The sequence below is a fragment of the Pinus tabuliformis genome, chromosome 6, assembly GCF_031772625.1.
Source record: "Pinus tabuliformis cultivar Carrire ecotype Pingquan chromosome 6, CPIR1, whole genome shotgun sequence".
NCBI lineage: Eukaryota > Viridiplantae > Streptophyta > Pinopsida > Pinales > Pinaceae > Pinus > Pinus tabuliformis.
The window spans coordinates 1,954,798,614-1,954,812,224 of record NC_142292.1 but is presented as its reverse complement, the minus strand read 5'-3'; the positions used below and the strand labels follow the sequence as shown (position 1 = coordinate 1,954,812,224).

At 37.3% G+C, this 13,611-nt stretch overlaps 1 pseudogene; it reads right to left on the bottom strand.

Annotated features, from left to right (window-relative positions):
- Positions 1 to 905: 905 nt before the first annotated feature.
- Positions 906 to 12,950, bottom strand: LOC149266990 (cystathionine gamma-synthase 1, chloroplastic pseudogene; annotated as a pseudogene).
- Positions 12,951 to 13,611: the final 661 nt, after the last annotated feature.

The window sequence follows — 13,611 nt, the reverse complement described above, 5'->3', positions numbered from 1 at the left end:
TTGCGGCTTTATTGGGTACTGGATCTAAATGAACTTCAACAATATTAACATGCTGCTGATGGGTGGTTGTCTCAATGTTCTGAACAAAAACAGGTTCAGAATGGTGTCTATTTTGATGTAGCTCTTCTTGCTGTAGCTGTGATTCAAGCTGCAAAAAATCAATTTTCTCTTGTGCATATTGTAGACATGTCTGAATTTCTAAGAGAGAGCCTTTGCTAACTTGGAATGTTTCGTGATTAGAGGAATATATCAGATTTTTTAAGAACTCTAATATTTCAGTAATTCAAGGCATATTCTTCATTGTCAAAATTACACCCCTTTAAAAGACTGATTACAACTATGACCCAATGAGTAAAAGTAACACCCACTCACAGTACAAAGACAGAGAAAAATCCTTTATAAATGTGCAGCAAATGAATCAAGGAACAGAAACTATAATGAGTTTTAAATATAGTTCCACAATTGGGGCAGCAACAACTGCAACATTGGCAACTGAGAAGAGAAGCCAGCTGCCTCAAGTTGGATCTTCAGAGAGTCTTCTTGTCAAATTAAGAGATATACAAAAGAGGCTCCCTGAGTTTATTAGAAAGAGGGTATCAATTCTAGAAAAAGCACTGAATGCTGAATATCATAAGGAGTCAATAATTGTAGAGCAGAAGGAATTTGAGTCTATCAATGAAGAACTTGAGCAAGAGGCTAGAGATGCACATCAACCACTGGCAGAAATTGGTAGCACTGCCTTTTTTTTCTTTTTCTATTAGCTCTAGGTTGATATTTATGCGTTTCTGCTGAAAGTTGACCCAAAGTTTTGATTCCAGATCCAGAAGAGGTGTCAACACATGCTTTTCATAATGATTCAAATCGCCTGGAATTAGCTAGAGTTTACAACGAGATGTGTAAGGTGATTAATGAAAATGAGCAAGAATCATTTCAAACATATACAGGAAATAAGTCAGATGGGCTTCGTTTGAGGAGAAATCTTCGCAATACCAATGGACATGAGAAACCTTTGGATGTGCTTCTAAAGTGCGGGCAATCCTTAAAGTTGTTGAATTTTGTTGCTGTACACGAAGATGCAGGGTCTTTATGTCACGAAGAAACAAGTACGCTGCATTTGGACTTAATACACCTCCCAAGACTTCGTGCAAAGCACGTACTGTGCCAATAACCCTGTTTGAACCACTCAAACTGCCTGCAAGAACATCATTATGACCTGCAATATATTTAGTTACCGAATGCAATACAATATCTGCGTCGACTGCTAACGCTTTCTGGTTAACAGGCGTTGCAAAGTACAATCTATACAAACCAATACACCCTTTTTATGACAAATCTTGGAGACCAGCTCAATATCAATACATCGAAGATAAGGGTTTGTGTATCAAATGAATTAAGCCATCATTCTTCGAACAGCACTGGGAGCCAACCCTCTGCTTCTCAGATTAACCTCCACCACGAAATTTGATATATGGTAGTTTGTAGTGCCTTTATTTGAATGAAATGCTGGTAAGTTCAATTCTCTTTTACTTGAAGCAAAACCAACCCTTCAAGGGAAACACTCAGAGCCAACGGAAAGAAGCCCTACAATGCCAGCCAAAAGCTCGAGTAGACCATGGTGCCTAATCAGAAGAAGTCTTGATTTCAGAGAAAAAGAGTGCATAAATACCCAAATTTTCTGCTCATCGATCCTGGGCAATATCAAGTGCACATATATATGGGAACACCGGTAGGGAAAACCTTTCCAGATTTCTTGAAACGAGACCCCATTACTATCAAAAGCAAAGCCGAAACACCAATTCCAATTGCTGATGCAAATGTTGGCCTCGATGGAAGTCGAGTATGAACATAGTAGAGTACTAGCGCTGACAAACCTCCCGATACAAGTGATTTGTTGCTTCCACTTTTTAAATAGCCGATAAGTTCACCAAAGAGTCATCGGCCACGCCAAAGTTGCCTCATCAACCGTTTTCACCCAACACACACACCGATCAACTCGATCTCTTTTGTTGTCGTGATGATGATGCAAATCGTTCATTGAGACACGTGTTCCGCTAATGGACCCTTCACAAGACGATCGCTCCACCAAACCTTCTACACGGATTTTCTACCTCTGCGCAGCTTCAGGGTTTAATCAAAGCTACAGCTGCCTTTCCAGCTCGCTGATGGGTTTTCCCTCGCCGTCCTCCAGTTGTTATCGTCTTAGGCCTTCGGGATCCTTGCTACTCTGCACATGAACAAGAGATCCTATTTTGGAAGTAGTAAAGGAAATATGCTCGTTCCCCAAAACTATTTCCAGCTCCTGACAATCCCTCTTTGACTAATTCGCCTTCTGCGTAGCCCAATCAGACAGGAGCGGAGGATGGAGCCGTTCGACTTAAAATCCGTCTCACGAAAGCCCAGCTATGTCAGACCAGGATGGATCTGAGACCGCCGAAAAGATTCTGGACGCGTACCTCACCAATGCGGAATCCCAGCCAGAGGCAGAGGGTGCGGACGTTGTTCCTCATAGTGGTAGTCTACCATGGAAGCCTGCACTGCGGAGTGTGCAAGAAACCAATTGCAAGATTCAAACTGCCAGGAGAAACCGAGTCAGATTTAGCTCTGCGCAAGAGAATGGAGAGGTTTTCTGAGCAGTTCGCTTCGGCCGATGAAGGATGAAATCCTAGATCAATAATCGTTGTAAATAAAGGCCAGGATAACAATGTGACAACTTTTTAGGACACGCAGCTCAAGGTTTATGGACATAAAAGGAAATAGAAAAGACGCAATTAAGAGAAACTTCAGCCACAACAGTCTCGATGCAAGAAATCAAGATGGAGTCTCGCAGAAAATATCTGGTGATCTTCATGGCCTCAATCGCAACAACCATTTTCATGAAGTACGCGGAATATTCACCCAACGGTTTTGGAGGGCAGACTATACCAAACAATTTGGAGGGCGGACTATTCACTGCAAGAATAAAACATATACTGACACCCAACAGAACGCTTTAGAATCCGCTTCAGGCAGCTGACACCATCAGCAGTGCAGCTCATTATATGGAAACTCACAGATGGAGCAGGTCTGGCAATGAATAACGCTAAATCGCAGGTGGAGCAGGTCTGAAGGAATAAAGGTACAAAGCAGGTGGTGCAGCGCTTTTAAATGGAGCGTATATGGACAGAGACAGTGCTGGTGCGCTAGAGAGCGTTATGACAGATGCGTTATGACAGATTCAACGTAACATACGATACCTGGTATCATTTAACGCAACATTGTGGACTAACAGAGTGATATGCAGTGGTATAGCATTTAAACGCACTGTGGTCGCCACAAATTTCTGACTAATTTCAGAATTGCATGCACGCTAACAGATGCATATTTGGTAAACAACAGAGTGGTAGGTCAAGAATCGCAGGGACTGTCAGGCACCTCCTAATATAGCAGTACTGACAATTATATGAATGTACAGGACTGGCATGTAAGAAAGGCCACGGAAAACAAGTGGCTCATATTTGAGCAGGGCAGGAGATCGCCCGCTCTGATACCATGTTAAACACACATGGACAGTAAGAAATATGAAAGATAAAACATGCAAGTGCCTTTTTTATTAACATGAGATATAAATTTATAGTACAACATGTGACTCTTGGGTTTCAGATCCCAAGGTCTCTTGGACTGCTTCGGTCTATTCGGCTTCCACACTAACCCATTTAGGATTAGGTGTCCAACATAAACCATAGTAACACAGATACAGATCCCATGTATTGGAGAGCACCTACCTCATTCTTCCTCACTCCTTGGAGCTTGGGAGCTTGTAGGAAACTTTTCAAAATCATCGGGAGCTTTAAAGGGTGATTTGGAGCTTTTCGGGAGCTTCACTACAACATATTTTGATGTTTCGGGTACCTATTTTGAGCAGATTTTCACCTTTCGAGTACCTACTTTGAGCAAAGAAGGTACCATTTGTTTATTTTCTAAGTGAGACATGATAGGTCAGGGGGCTGGACTACATGGGCTCCGTAAAGTGACTGAGACATGGAGATGTAGAAAAGGTTTCAACAAAATATAGACATTCCACTGATTCTTTGACAGGTTCTATTGCAAATCTTGAAGTTCAAAAATTGCAAATAAATGTACTTTGTTGAAGTCTATCTTGAAGCTTTAATGATAAGATTCAACAAATTACAGTGATGATCAGAAAGAGAAAGAGTAGCATGTTAGGTAGTTTCATTTTATAAATTTCCAAACTTGAATTTCGAGTTGAATATAATATAGTGTTGCATGAAATCACATAATAATCAAGTAATAATAGCTTCTTCTTTTTTCGGTTTGGGCGTTCCCCATGTTTCTTTGCTGTCAAGGAATTTCATTGGAAAATTGTTAATGGATTAATATTTTAATTTTTTTTCCATTGTTTCAAAGTTCAATCTTTTACATATTTCATTGCAAGATGGAATTTAATTGGCAACTTTTGGATGGAAAATAAATTATTTTATTTTTATTTTTGATATATTATATTATTGCCACTCCCAGTTTGACGTTTTCTGTAAATTTGAGCAAAGCTTCTAGCTGTGCCTGATACTAGTTCCTCCTACCCGAAATACCGGCGCACAAAAAACTCCTACAACATATCTATAAACCCTTTGACGTGGTAGATGGTAAGAAAATTTATGAACACTGGTCACGAATTTCCCTTTATTGCACCAACACGGGTGCAACATGATAGATGTGGAAAATACTAACTTATAGAAACGAAAACCAAATTAAGGCAAGGTAAGCGAAGTACCACTCTAAAAATATATCTATCATTCGATTGCTTTGTTTAATCCCATCCATTGATGATAGGCTGCCCAAGAGCCATGTGTAGGTCACATGGTTACCTTCGATGTGGTGTGTTACTATGATACCAAGTACGCTGTCAAGCTCACATTTGTCGATGGCCCCTAATTACTCCAATCACCACCAATCCTTGAGGCGTATGTAGGAAACTAATTGATCTAAAAATGAGATCTTAGACAATTATTAAGGTATTACAGACTCATGTGCATGGATTTTCCTATGCTACTTTGTGCAATGGATCGATAAGATTGAGAAATACATAGACAATGAAGCAGTTAAAGAACATAATAGACAAACAAACATAAACATAGCAAGTTTAATAAGGAGTTCACCCAACACTCCTGGGCTACATCTCTTGGTCTAGCCTTCAGTGGTGGCTTCTCTATTATGTCTTCAGAAGCAGATTTCTTAGAAAAGTGAGCTCAATTTGAGTCTCACACAACAGATACAAAACAACAAGGCTTCACTTGGATACCTCAAGTCTTTCTGAGTACACAAACTCTCCTTACTAACTCCCTGTCTCTGTTTTCTCTCTGTCTCATCATTGCTTGTCTCTGTTTCTGGCAGTCTATTGCTTTAAAGCCAATCTGCGTTGTCTGTTCGTTTCCTGTTCTCGGGCTCTCTGGCTCCCCAACCTCTGTCTGATCGAATCCCCCTTCTGAGTGTTAGCACTCATCGCATAATGTCTTCAGGGGAGGTGGCCACCTGGTCTACAACGAAAGAGTCCATCTCGCCTTTGAAATCCCCAAAATAGCCATTCTCTGTTTACACAAAGAAATACCTTCAAACATGGAAACAAATCCACCAAGACATTGTTCATGAGACTTCAAGTACTCGTAAATCCACACTATATTCCTATCGGGTCTGCCCTCAATCGCTATCACATATTTCAACTGCTCATGTGTGACGGTTTCCCCTTTTTATTTGGAAAATACATTTAAACAATTAAAATATAGAAAAGATGGCTTTATGTGGACTTGAAATATTAGATATTTTCATTGACAAACCCTTTCGGGTCCAGTTTCCATCGCATCAACACTTCCCTTCATATTTTGTTTAATAAACGAAATACACGAAAATACATAGAAACTACTATTTGGCGAACCTCAATTTTTATGGAATATCACCTATATCTCCATCAGGTCCAGCTATCGCATCACACACACATTATATATATATATATATATATATATAGATAGATATATATCCCCTCTCCTCTATGTAGCTCCGATGCGATTTTGCGATGCGACTTGTTGCAATCACATGTCACATGAGCCTAGGACCATTGTAAGCGCTTCCATTGTAATCTGTCGATGCGTTATGGTAGGTTAACATGGGCTGTCAATCTGCGTGCTTGATCGATGGTCCTCATTGACCCCACTGATCGCTATCGTAACATTTATGCGACCGCCTCCGATAGCCTCCACCGATTTGCGATATGCTGATCGAATCTGGACTGTTGATTGGCCAGATCCGATGGCTCCTGTGCATTTCTCCTTTGACCACCGATAAGCCTGCTTTTTCATTATTTCTTCATATTTTTCCTCCGATAATGTAATCCGATACTTCTAAAACTTCTTCTTTTGCGATTGTTTTTATTTTTGAAGACCTAGAGGGTTTCTTGGATCCGTTTTGGATCAGGCCTTCCCACTGAAAAAGATCTTGGGCCACGAAAAGTTGGGTTTCAAGCATCGATCAAGTGAGGATACATCTTCCTCACTTGTCCAGTTTCCATCCATCATGCACTGTTGGGTTTTAAACCTTTGACTCCAATTCTGAGGTACTCAATATCCCCTCTATGTGTAGTTCTCACTTTCTTGTCCAAAACTGTATCTTCCTGCAACTCGTTGAGATATTCAGGCAACAGATCATCAATAGAAGGCAACTGACTTTTCTCTTCGAGATCTTCAATTAATGAAGTTTCAAACAATCTCAAATTTTCTGCATTATCCACTAAGTAGATGTGCATGTAAGCTGGCAAATCAAGGCGAAAAGCATTCTCACCAATTTTCTCAAGTATATTGAAAGGCCATACCTTATTGGCCTCAACTTCTTTCATTCACCTTGAATTCTGTCTTTTCTGATGTATAGCCAGACTTGATCACCAACTTGGAAGCTCTGTTCAATTCAATGCTTATCATGCCTTGCCTTGTACTTGGCTTGGCTCTTTTCCAGCTGTTCCTACACTGCCTCGTGAATTTCTTGGATTTGTTCAACGAACTTGGTTTCTTTGTCCAAATCACTGTGTCCATCAACTTCTATGTCTTTTTCAAAGACAAAATCTAAGGGAGACTGTGGTATAAAACAAAAACAGGTCTCAAAAGGAGATCTTTGTGTAGAAGAATGCTTGGCATGGTTGTAAGCATGATGCACGTAACATAAATTTTCATCCCAAAGCTTGGGATGCTTGCTACAATAACCTCTTAGCAACTTGATCACTTTCCTATTGACCACCTCTGTTTGGCCATCTATTTGTGGATGAAAGGTTGTGCTCTTCTTCAATCTAGTGTCCATCAATTCCCATAGACTTGACCAAAACTTCCCAACAAATAAAGAATCTTGATTAGATAATATGGAAGTGGGTAACCCAAAATACACCGAGACATGCTGAAAGAAAAACTTCACTGTTTGTTCAACTGTAATCTGCTTGTTACAAGGTATTAAAATACACATTTTTCTGAACCTTTCCACTATAACATATAAATAGTCACGACCTTTTCTATATTTTGGCAATCCCCCAACAAAGTCCATGGAAACACCTTGCCAAGGACAAGAAGGAACTCGTAGTGGAGTGTACAAGTCTAATTTTCTATTGTTGGGCTTGCTTTTAGCACACATGGTACACCCTTTAATATATCTAGAAACTATTTCATGCATTCTTGGCCACTAGCAAAATATTTGTAGCTCTGCAACTGTTTTACTTACACCAAAATGACCTGATATTAGAGAAGTATGTGCTTCTCGAATTATGTTAAATCCTTCAGTTTGACGAATGCATAACATTCCCAAATGATACAAGAGTTGGTCCTTAACATGAAAATCCAATTCTACTACTTGTTTTCCTTGAATTAAAGTTGCATATACATCTTTGAAATCTATATCTTGAGCATATTGTTCAATATAGCTTCCATGCAATACTGAGTTATGCTTAAGTATAGTAGATGCATTTATGATTGGTCTTGATAACATATCTGCAACTTTATTTTGTATGCCCTTCTTATATTTGATGACTAGATGAAACTGTTGTAGAAAACCCATCTACCTATAGAGTCTTGATTGCTGCAATTTAATTTGTGAGTGCAAATATTGAAGTGGTTGATGATCAGTATATATGATTGTTTCTTTGCCCAATAGGTAATGTTTCCACTTTTTCACACTCTACACTAATGCATACAATTCTTTATCATATGTGGGATAATTAACCACTGCCTAATTAAATGTCTCAGAGTGATAACATATGGGTTTACCATGTTGCATCAATACTGCTCCCATGGCATAGCCACTGGCATCTGTTTAATATCAAATGGTCGTTGAAGATCTAGCAATGATAGTAATGGTGCTGTACTAATTTTTTCTTTCAAGGTGTCGAAGGCTTTCTGTTGTTTGTCTCCCCACTGAAACACCTTATTCAATCTTGTTAAAGCATGTAAGGGATCTACAATCAAGAAAAAGTTAGCAATAAACCTTCTCCAATATTGTGTTGCTCCTAGGACACTTCTAACTTCTATATCAGATCTGGGTTTAGGCTAGTTCATGATGACTTCGACCTTATAGGGATCTATATTCAATTCGCCACGCCCTACAATATGACCCAAATAATTTAAAGATGCTTTGCCAAATTCACATTTTGATAGCTTCACATTGAGATTTTCTTTTCCAAAACATCTAGAGTCTGCTTTACATGCTTCGAATGTTCTTCCCGTGTTTTACTAAAAACAAGAATGTCATCTAAATATACAATTACAAAATCATTAATAAAAGGCCTAAGTACATCATTCATAACTCTCACGAAAGTGGCAGGAGCATTAGTTAAGCCAAAAGGTATAACTAGCCATTCATACAGCCCTTGCCTTGTTTTGAAAGCAATCTTCCATGCATCTTGTTCTGCTACTCTGACCTAATGGTAGCCACTATGCAAGTCTAACTTGGAAAAGTAAACTACTTCTTTTAGCTGATCCAATAGATCATCAATGCGAGGAAGGGGATAACTATTCTTGATCATTATTTTATTCAATGCTTTGTAATCAATGCACATCCTCCATGAACCATCTTTATTTCTCACCAACACAATCAGAGATCCGCATGGTGATGTGCTTGGTCTTTTGAACCATTTCTTGAGCAGCTCCTGTACCTGCTTATTGATCTCTACATTCTCTAAAGCATATAACCTTTACATTTTGATGTTTGTCAAGAAAGCATCTTGCTGCAAATGAATATCATGTACAATTTCCCCAAGTTGTATCAGGGCTTTAGGTTTGCTAAGGTTAGACAACCTTTTGCTGGATTGTTGAATGCTAACTAGGTCAAAGCTCTAATTAGGAGAAGGAGAATTGGTTGAGGCTAACCCAGAAATTGGAAGATTCTATCCTAGGAGGAAAATTATAGAAGAAATTCCTTTAGAATCAGACTCTCAGTTCATCGACAGTTTCATGACCATGAGAGCCATGGTAGAAGAAATGTACCAAGAACTTAATAAAGGCCAAGGGGAAATCCCTTCAACATCTCAAATAGGCAAAGGATTAGAGGAACCTTTTCTAGTTTCCCATTCAGAAGGCAAAGGGAAAGGGGAAGAACCTCCTCCATGAACACCTCCTTCTAGTCCTGAAAATAAAAATAAGAAGACTTTTGTGATTAAATTAGATGTAAAATTTGATTTTCCAATATATGATGGAGAATTAAATGCATAAAAGCTAAATAACTAGATTAGACAGATTGATGTATATTGCAGGGTGTAAAACATCGATTCAGAAAAGGAGAAAGATTCAACTAGGCAACCTTCGCATTGGAGGAACTGCCCTGGTGTGGTGGGAAGGTAGGACAGAAGTTGATTTGAAGAAGCATGGTAAAATTCTTTCTACCTGGAGTGAATTTGTTTCTACCATTAAAAAACAATTCTATCCACTAGCTTACATGAAGCAAGCGATGATGAGTTGGCAAACTCTTCACCAATTAAAGGGGAAAAGTGTACAAAGCTATACCCAAGAATTTAGAAAAAGAGCTTTAATTCTAGGCATTTCTCTAGACTCACTTGAAACTTTGTTAAAAGTATATAGGTGGTCTGCATAGCTATTTGAGGCACACCATTGTCATGTTTAATCCCAATAGCACAAGTGAGGTATCTGTTCAGGCTACACATCTAGAGGCTAGAGGCAAGAATGTGAACCTAGAGATTGGGGGATCATCAAAACCCACTGCAAGCAAGAACAAGAAAAAGAGGAAGCTGAAATGGAAAGAGAGGAAAGAAAAAGTTGTACAGAAAGGCAAACCTTCATGCACTCACTGCAAGAAGGATGTACACGATGATGAACATTGCTGGTCTTTGCATCCGGAGCTGACACCCAAGAATTTTGATGGCAAGAAGAAGAAGACTGCTGCTGTTATTCAGAAAGATTTGGGGTCAGACTCAGGTGATGAAACAACAGTCACAACCTCAGGTATAAAAGGTAAAAATTTTGAAGCATCTACTAGTAATTCTACACAAACTATAGATAATGAAGAAAATGACACGAAAAGACATGAGTTTTTTCATATTAGAGCTATTTCCAAGCATCAAAACATTGATACTTGATTTGATAGTGGTTCACAAGTAAACTTGATTTCTGAAGCAATTGTAAAGAAGTTGGTATTACTAACCACACGTCACAAGAAGCCATATCCATTAGGTTGGGTATGTGATAAAACAAAGCTACAAGTGACTAGACAATGTAAACTTAGGTTTTCTTTTGGGTCACCATTTGTAGATGAGGTTGAGTTAGATATCTTTCCCTTGGATATATGTGGAATTGTTTTAGGAAGTCATTACTTGAATGATAGAAAAGCCATTTTCTATAGAGCTGAAAATAAGTATCCACTCAACAAAGATGGAATAGAATATATTGTAAGAGCTCATAAACTCAAAAATAATTACACTATTAGAGGTGGGCGCATAAATGTTGCGATAGCGATCAGCGGGGTCAACGAGGACCGCCAATAACCCTGTTTTTCATTATTTTCTCATATTTTTGCCTCCCGATATTGTAATCTGATACTTCTAAAACTTCTTCTTTTGCGATTGTTTTGATTTTTGAAGACTTAGATGATTTCTTGGATCCCTTTTGAATCACTAATGCAGGGATCATATAGTCATGAGTGATCAATATAAGCATTATAATGGACGAATAGTTCCATACAAACATTAAAGCCATTATATTAAACTCATACGAACAATCGTGTTAAAGCTTTTGATAGAATATATCTATATATATATATATATATATATATATATATATATATACGTCCTGGTTCGACAATATTATAGGTAATCGTATAAAGTATAAATTATATGACCTTTGCTCATGTGCTAAAGTGTTAAGGTATATATATGATTTGAAAAGGATAGCCAACAAGGAAAACAAAACTTGACTATTGAAATAAGTTCAATCGCAACTCCTCATGTGAATCAAGCATGTTCAGTTCCTTTACAAAGACTATTAACGTGTAATAGGATATATATATATATATATATATATATATATATATATGTGTGGGTGTACAAAAAATAGGTATGTGATAATAGTAAACTTCTAGGTACCCACGCATAAATATATATATGCACCATGTCCTACAACATGAATGCCATAGTGAGGACATAGAACAACAAAGTGTGGCACTATTCATACGAATAGTTAATGGTTATGATTTAGTAATATTAATACCCCGTTGAGACTTTATCTACAGGTTTGATGGTGAATAGAGTAAATAATAGAAATACATAAGTCAGGTTAGTATTGTGATCATAAGCCATAAGTTACATATCACCCTCATAAAATTAATGAACTGATGGGATGGAGTAATTATTGCCACGTATATCTCTAAGATGCCAATAGGTCTATGATAAAGGACAAAGAGTCCCGAAACTAGGAGTAAATCTACGAAGTAGAAGGAATAAATAAAAAGGTCAATCTTATGTCCCAATATAAAGATGTAAAAATAAAATAAAAAGAGAATCACATCCTAATATTGAGTAACAAAAGAAAATGCATGGAAATGAGCTGGTCAATGTTGAACGAAAAGGGATATTTCAGCACTAAATTGAATTATAGTAAGAATAAAAAAAATAGGTACGAAGTACGGTACAAATACTTACAAGTTTTTTTTATGGGAGGGACATTAGACACATTGATTTTTTTTTTTATTTATGGGTATATTAGTATATATCTAATTTAATTATGTATCTAAGAAGATTCAAGGTAATGCAATCTCTCAATATTCAAAATTATATTTAGTAAAAATCTTAAGAGAAAATTTGCAGCTTGAGAGATTGTTATGAATAATTAATTTATAAATAAATAAATAATAAATAATTAATTAATAGATAAATAATATTTTTATTGACGTTAGTTATGAAAAAGATTACGGTTAAAATTCATGACCAATCAACATTGTGATTAGTCACTGCCTATTTAGGCGTACCATGTGAGGGATTGTAATCATCATTTTGAATATTGGAATTCTAGGGACTAAGCTTCTTCATAGCAATGGTATCAAAGCTTCCTTGATCGTCGCTCCTTACTATTATACTACTGTCAAATTCATCTTCCATCATGCTTGTGTTATGTTTCTCCGTTGTTCAATGATTGCTCCACTGTACTTTTCTTGTGTCAACCACCTTCGCTCTAGACATCTTGATTTTCATCCCTCGTCGATGTCATCCCTCCTATGTTGTGGCTCCTCTATCCATCCCACTTAGTGTTCCCCGCCACACACACCGTCTTCCTCACACCGTGTTCCTGACTCAATGTGTTCCAGGTAGTGAGTGATAACTCTGCGACACCTTGGCTTTCTTCCTGCCACATCCCTCATTCTCCATGAGGATCCTATCCGTGCAACAATACCATCACATACCTCATGTTCTCCCTGCTAGCCTTCATTACGTCACCCAAGTTCTAGTTAAGAATCTTGTGTTCTGCCCATTTCATATCATGATGCCTTCCTTCCATCCAAGTTGTCCATCCAACAATGTCGATCAATATTTGATGTTGTCCTTTATTAAAACATGCCGCTAATTCTTTTTACCAACTTATAATGATATTTAACATATAATTCATATAAAATTTTAAAGTTATAAGTCAAATAATATTTAATATATATATATCTATATATATATATATATATATAATATATATATAATATATATATATATATATATATATATATATATATATATATATATATTATATTAAAAATAAATTGATATTTTAAAAAAGGGTTCCTCATGAAGAGCTTCTAAAAATGTATAGATGTGGGCTTAAAGAGTATATCTGAGAAGAATTAAAAGTGTATAAAACCAAAACCATTGAAGAAGTTAGAAATGAAACAATAATTATGGAGCGAAACTATAAATTCTATAAAACACCATATGCGAGTAGTGAAAAAGAAAAAAGCTACTCAAAAGGAAAGTCAAGTAAGTCTTCTTTAGAAAACACTAGTAAGTGCATTCCACACCTATTGCAAGAAGGAGGAAAACAACAACCAAATTTTGAAAAGAAAAAGGATGGAAAATGCTGTACATGTGGAGACAAATATTCTTCA